Raw genomic sequence first — 7,253 nt, 5'->3', positions numbered from 1 at the left:
AAACATGGTCAATACTATTAGAGCCTCACTATAGAGGATATCTGCAATGAGAACATTCAAGTCATCTTTCTGGGCAGAGTGAATGCCAAGTAATACCCACAACAAGGTCTCTGACCAGAAACCACTATGGAACATTAGAATATTTTTGAGTACTCAGTGTCAACATTCTACAAGACTGTTTCTCTGCAGATGGTATACTTTTGTAAGAAACATGCCAACACTATACAAGGCACATAATGTGGCAAAGGGCAAGGATTCGAACCGTCATTCCTGGCTGGTGGTGATAAATGAGGGACACTCAAAGCATGCAATCCACATGGAGATGAAAGCACATGTGACTGAATCAAACATGATGTCTGAATAAGGTACAGCCTTGACCCATAAGGTTATCTGATTGATGGCTGAAAGAATACACCTATACCCCCATGAAAGAGGGGGGGGGCCTACTATGTCAGGGGCATACATCTAAGGCATCCCTTCAGTATGTTGAATCACCTAGTGGTGGTTGTGTGTTATGTCCAACCTTGCTCCATTGACGTGGAATGCAGGCACATGACCATGTGTAGCAGTTGTGTTTCACACCAGGCCAAACAAATTGTTCCGTGATGAGGTTGTTGTGTTAGTACCTGAGTGTACGAGCTCAAGGACAGCCAAAAAAATTGTCTGGTGGAGAGGGCCTTGGACAAGGGGGTGTAGGCTGTCCAAAGATACATCACATAATATAGGAAGGGTATATCGTGGAAGCTGGCAGGACTCATGGGTCAGCACCAAGCTAGGGTCTTGTTGCAGGTTTCAAAGTTTGACACTGCCTGTCTGCATGCTGAGCCTGTTCATCCAAATCTAGTGGTGGTCCATAACCACATTGTCTGTCCCTTGGAAGCACTGAATGTCAATGAAATATTGACTAATCAAGTGTGTGTGGGAGAATCTTCTCAGAGGCAAGTTGTACGCTGGGTTGCAAATAGTATTGGCAAGTGGCTTATGGTCTGTAAAAGTTGTACAAGTAATTGATCATCCTTAAATGTCCTCATGAAAGTATCTGCCGGCTTCATAAACTGTGAGTAAGTCATGGTCGAATGTTAGTCATGAGAGTGCTGAATGTTTGAATCATTTTGTATGACCACAGTACACTGCCTTGCCCAGAGGTGTGTTTTCCAGCTAATGTACCTGTGAGATGTGCCTGGATAGAGGCAGCATTGAGCCAATATCTGCAGTAGATAGAAATTTACCATACTGAGAAAATGGCACAGATCACTCTAAGTCAAAGATAGGGGGTGAATGTATGTGAATTCGATGTGATTAGAAGTCTGCTGTATGCCATCAGCAGTGACAGTGTGACTGAGAAAGACTCATGTGACCAAATTGCCATTTGCTGAGGTTGATAATGATGATAATGTTTGGTTTGTGAGGCACTCAACTGCACGGTCATCAGCACACATGCAAAGTCCCAATTTTTATACAGTCCAATCAAGCCACTGTCATGAATGAGGATGATGATGCTGAAATGATGAGGACAGCACAAACACCCAGTCCCTGGACAGAGAAAATCCCCAACCTGGCCAGGAGTCAAACGCGGGACCCCGTGATCCAGAGGCAGCAATGCTAACCACTAAACCACAAGCTACGGACATTTGTTGTGGTTGATTTCTATGCCTCTGTCATTTAGGGCTGCCCAGACCTTGGCCGGATGGAATTCATTTTCCTCAACAGAGAGGAAAAATAAGAGAATATCTTCAAGGTAGGAGTAGCAATATGGGAGACTGTACAAAATAGAGTTGATGAAACTTTGCCATGATTGGGCTGCATATTTTAGACTGTAAGGCATAAATCAGAACTTAAATAGGCTGAATTGTGCAATGATGGCCATTTTAGCAATGTTGTATTTCAACATAGGGATCTGAAGGACACTAAAAACTCATTACACAGTTGGGTGAAGTCCTGGATGTGGGGGATAGGGTAGTTGTTGATAATGGTGCAAGCGCTTGGTTTCTGATAGTCACCACACAACCAAAACCCAAAACAAACCGTCTTTCTTAGGCACAAGGTGAATGGGTGATGGTCAGTTACTGTCCAATAGGTGTACAATACCCATGTTTAAAAGGCCACTTTTATGTGGCGTAGTCTTTCAGGTATGGTGTGTTGAGCCTTGTGGAGAGCCTTCTGTCATGGTATCCTGTGATGGGTACTGTTAGTGATCACACTTAACTGGACATCGTTTGTGTGCACAGAAGGAACACATGTGTCCTCACATGCAATGGGAGCGTGATTGTATGATGCCGCAGCAGGGGCACATTGGCTGCAGGAGTTGTGTTGCTAATGTATGTTGGCCATGAGCTGGAGAGGCAGTGAAGTGTGTGATGATCATGCGACAGTTTCTCCAACACAGTGTCAATCAGCTGTTTCAGCTCAACATTGTGGGCACATAGGGCACTGGCCTTGGAGTGCTTGAGTGTGACTTTGATCAGCAAGGAAGCAAGGAAAGCAGTCAGTGTAGAGCACTCGGAGATGATGAGCAGAAGTGGGTCAGTATTTTGTGAAGTGATGGGGGTCAAACAACCAGACAAACCCAAAATGCAAGTGCCAGTAGCATGGTGCAGTAAGGATACCATCTGTGGATCCGGAGATAGGCCAAACTGCTTGAGAAAACTGATCTCAAGTACTGGTTCATCAACATCTATGAGCTGCAAAGAAGGAATATTCAAATGAAAGGTACTGCTCAGGAACATTACATCAAAATAACCCATATGCTGCCAATATTGTAGATTTCAGACCAAATGGAGGTAAGCCTCACTACCTCCTTGATGCCACATTTGAGGAAATTATCAAAGTTCTACAGGGTGAAGGTGGTACTGCTGAAGGGAGGCACAGGGTAGATATGAAACAGTGAGTGGGAATGGGAATACACACATGAAATGGAGTGACATGGTAGTGCAAGGAAGGTCTGACCAGAATAATTGACACTTAGATGAGTAGGATCAAGGAGTGCTTTAAGATGGTCTGCTGAGTCTATGGTAAGCAGGTACACAAAATGGTGAGTGTGCAGAGATGCAAAGGCAGCAGCAAGCATTATAATAATTAATTAAACTCCAGGCAATGATTACAAGTGTGATTTGTGACAGGGCAGGTCTGTGGTTGCTGCTTGTATGTGCCACCCTTAATGGAAAACCTGTGTGTAGATTATTGAACTTAAAAAGTGTTATTTTGGCAGTTAATTATAAGCATATACACAAATGGGGAAGATTGTGTGCAGAGTCCAGAGAGTATTGGATGGCAAATGAAACAAATTTTAAGTGTGAAGAGTTGTGCTAAGATTAAAGTCAGTGTTGGAGAATTTGCCTGGAAGGCTCAGTGGTTCTTGCTGATATTCAAGACAGCAGCATATCCCACAGTGTTTCTACTGTGCCAATGAAAGATGGTCATGCAAAACCCTTAATTTATGGTATTAGTGCTAGAGGAAAGACAAAATACTGTGCGCATTTTCATTTATGTGCGGGTAAAAAATGCAAATGTAAGCACATAAAAGCCACAAGGTGATGGCGGGTGAGTGTTGGGGAAGGAGCCATTTACATCTTGCTGTTATGACTTGGATGCCAAAGAAGAAGAAGAAGTCAGGATGACAATGGCCGTTGTTCCAAAAAGATAAACAAAAGAAGATTTTATGGAATTACTTAATTAATTACTTACTTACTTCTTGACTTCTAGATTCTAATGATCTGTCTGTCAATGAGTTTGTTAAGTACTTAAATGCGAAGTTTAATTGATGTGTTGAAAGTGTTATGGGGACTGTTAAATACAGAAGGATTTTGAAAACAAGTAGTTACATTGTTTCATAGCTAGTGGGTAGCAATCACAATCTTCCATTATCACAGCACTTTCTTGCATATGGCGAAGAAGTTCAATACAGCTAGCTATGAGGGCAGTGCATAGCAGGACCACAACTACAAGGAGCAACATGAGTGCAAAAAGAGAAAATTTAAAAGTGAATATAATTACAAAAATTACAATTGACAGATCACATTCTCAGAATTGGTACCCTGGTTAAGTACTGTCCAGCAATAAATACCAGTAGTAACATTCCAAAAGTGAATATGAAGGTGACAGAAAATTTAGCTGCCAATTGTATCCTTGGAAGGGTGAAAAAGGGGATCAATATAAGGGTGAAAAGTCAGAAGAACAACTGGCTCACTTGGATGAGGCATTAAGGGAACAGTTCAAAGGAGTGTGTGCCAAGTATTCAGATACTCTCAAGGGTAAATTAGGGGCTACTGGATTATTAGAGTACCATATTAAATCATCAGATAAAGTACTGGCAAAGAAACACCTTATAGATTATCTCCACCTAGCACAAAGCTTTTAAAGCAGCAAGTGGATAAGATGTTACAGAAGGGTGTCATTTACTCCTCAAAAGCACCTTAGGCTGCACCTATAATTTGGGAGCTGAAGCCCAATAGTGAACACCAGCCAGTAGTTGACCATGTTACGGTCAGTACCTCTTCTTGACTCCCATTCAGCAGTTGTATGGTTTAAGAGTGCTCATATATTCACCACTTTAACCAGGCTTATACTCACATAATGTTTGATGAAGCTTCATAGCCAGTAACTGCTTGTGTGACTGACTGGAATTTATTTGAGTTTAATCAAGCCCCATTCAGCCCAATGACAGGTGTGGATGTACTTTCTCAGGTATGATATTTTTGGATATCAAGTTTAAATATGTGTTCAATTATCTAGATGATCTTCTCATTTAGCCATTCTACTCAAGAGCACATTCAATGTCCATGTGAGGTATTCCAACATTTGAGAATTGATACGTTAACAGTCAATCCTATGAAGGTAGTATTTGCCAGATTGTCTATGAAATTGTTGGGACATATTGTAATGGGGGAAGGTTTATGCATTGATCCCAAAAGTGCACAAGCAACTGAGGAATTCCCAGCTCCACACAATGTAAAGGAAATAGCTTGATTTGTTGGGATAATAAGTTTTCTTCAGAAATTCGTTGGTGGATTTGCTGAAAAAGCTGCCCCATTGAGTGAGATTAATAAAACAGGGCATAAATTTTACTGGAGGCCATCTCAGCAGGTAGTGTTTGCCAGTTTGAAGCAAGCCTTAAAAACTTTTCTGGTGCTGTTACTATCTGTTTTTAATATAGAGCTTATATTACAAACAAATATATCAGCTCTGGGACTAGGGGCAGTTTTGTTACAAGAGCAGGAATGGGATAGAAAAGGGACTTCCTGTGCCTACCTGGCATGGAATGAATTGGAGAAGAAATATTCTGTTTATGAACTGCAGGCATTAGTGCTGTTATTTGGGACTAGAAGCTTTAAATGTTACCTTGAACATAGCAAATTTTCACTGGAAACTGACAACCAAGTCCTCATCCGGGTCTTAGCTAGGCTCCAGAAAACTGGATGTATTGCGAGGTAAATCACTGGGAAGAATTGGAGAAGAAATATTCTGTTTATGAACTGCAGGCATTAGTGCTGTTATTTGGGACTAGAAGCTTTAAATGTTACCTTGAACATAGCAAATTTTCACTGGAAACTGACAACCAAGTCCTCATCCGGGTCTTAGCTAGGCTCCAGAAAACTGGATGTATTGCGAGGTAAATCACTGGGACTCTGAGTTTTAAATTTGGTGTGCATAATACTAAGGAGCTGGGAAACATGATCGGTGATGACCTGAGCTGAATATTTGTGGAAGAAGAGGAACAACAAGTGGATGAACAGGGTTTAGCTAATGATGTCTACTTTGACTCAGATTCTGTCTCTTTTTTTGGAATGTTAGAGTATTTCAGGGTCAGGACAAAGATCTACACCTGATCAAAGAAAAGATGGAAAGGGTGAAGTGGTAAAATCATGTGTATTGAGGGATGGAGATGTGCGTTGCAAAGAACATGGCTCAAAAGAATTGAGGGTTGTCCCTCCTAAGTAGTGGCATCCAGCGCTCTTCCCCCTTTTTTTTTTTTTTTTTTTTTCATGGATCACCCATGGGCATGCATTTGGGCATCTGGAAAACCAGGGAAAAGATCAGGCAGCATTTCATCAGGAATGGAATGGATAAGGAGATCCTTAATGCAATAGGCAATAGCAGTCTGTGTGCCATTAGTAAGCCAGCAGTGTTAAGAATTGTAGGGCTTCCTAAACTGGCCAGGTGTGCACCACACATCAGAGGCTGCTGCTCAGGGAGCTGACTATGTGTGGGATGCAATGAAGGGTTTTTTAGGTTAGGTGACTCTCCTTCCAATCCAGATAATTATAGTCACAGGAAACCCAGAAGTACCAGTGTAAGATACAAAAGGTGAGAGTATTAAAATCCTAGTGGTTAACTGCCATAACATTAACAACAGAGTGCCAGAGTTTGAAGCAATCCTGAAATTAATGAAGCTCACATGATACTAAGTACAGGAAGCTGGTTGAAGCCTCAAATTGATAGCAGTAAATTTTTGGGGAAAATTTAAATATTTAAAGGATAGGCAAATTGGAAATGGATGTGATGTATTTGCACAGTGAACACACAACTCAAATCCACTGGGGTAGAAATTGAAGCTGCATGTGAGAATGTGTGGGCAAGACTCAGTATCAAGGGTAGGCATAAAATGATAATTGGGTCCTTTTATTGTACACTAGACTCATCTCCTGATGTAATCAAAATCCTTAGAGAAAACACCAGTTCATTTGTATGTAAGTAGCCAATCACACTCTGGTCATCAGTGGAGACTTTATTCATCAAACAGTTGGTTGGGAAAATTACAGCTTTGTTAGTCGTGGGTGCGTTAAGACATCCTGTGACACATTACTAAATGCCTTCTCTGAAAACTACCTAAAACATACATGTCAGAATCCCATCATGACAGAAATATATTAGATCTGATGGCAACAAAACGACATGTCCTCTTTGAGGATGTTCACGTGAAAACTGATATCAGTGACCATGACGTGGTTGTGGCAACAATGATTACCAAAGTGCAAAGGACAAGTAAAACAAGGAACTATGGCTTAAGTTTAAAAGAATAGTTTACCTCACATGTGGTAGGTATGTATCCAGTAGAAAAGTTCATAATGGGAGGGACCCTACATGGCATACAGTCACTACAGGGAAACTTCTACATAAACAGAGATTGGAGTATAATAGGCGTAAAACAAAGTGTAGGGCTATTGATATAGAAATGCTGAATGGAATGCATTTGGCTGTCAAGAGAGCAATATGTGAAACCTTCAGTGACTACAGTAGCAGAATATTGTCAAATG

The sequence above is a fragment of the Schistocerca piceifrons genome, chromosome 1 (genome assembly GCF_021461385.2).
Source record: "Schistocerca piceifrons isolate TAMUIC-IGC-003096 chromosome 1, iqSchPice1.1, whole genome shotgun sequence".
In the NCBI taxonomy this organism is placed as follows: domain Eukaryota; kingdom Metazoa; phylum Arthropoda; class Insecta; order Orthoptera; family Acrididae; genus Schistocerca; species Schistocerca piceifrons.
This window is presented reverse-complemented; position numbering follows the sequence as displayed.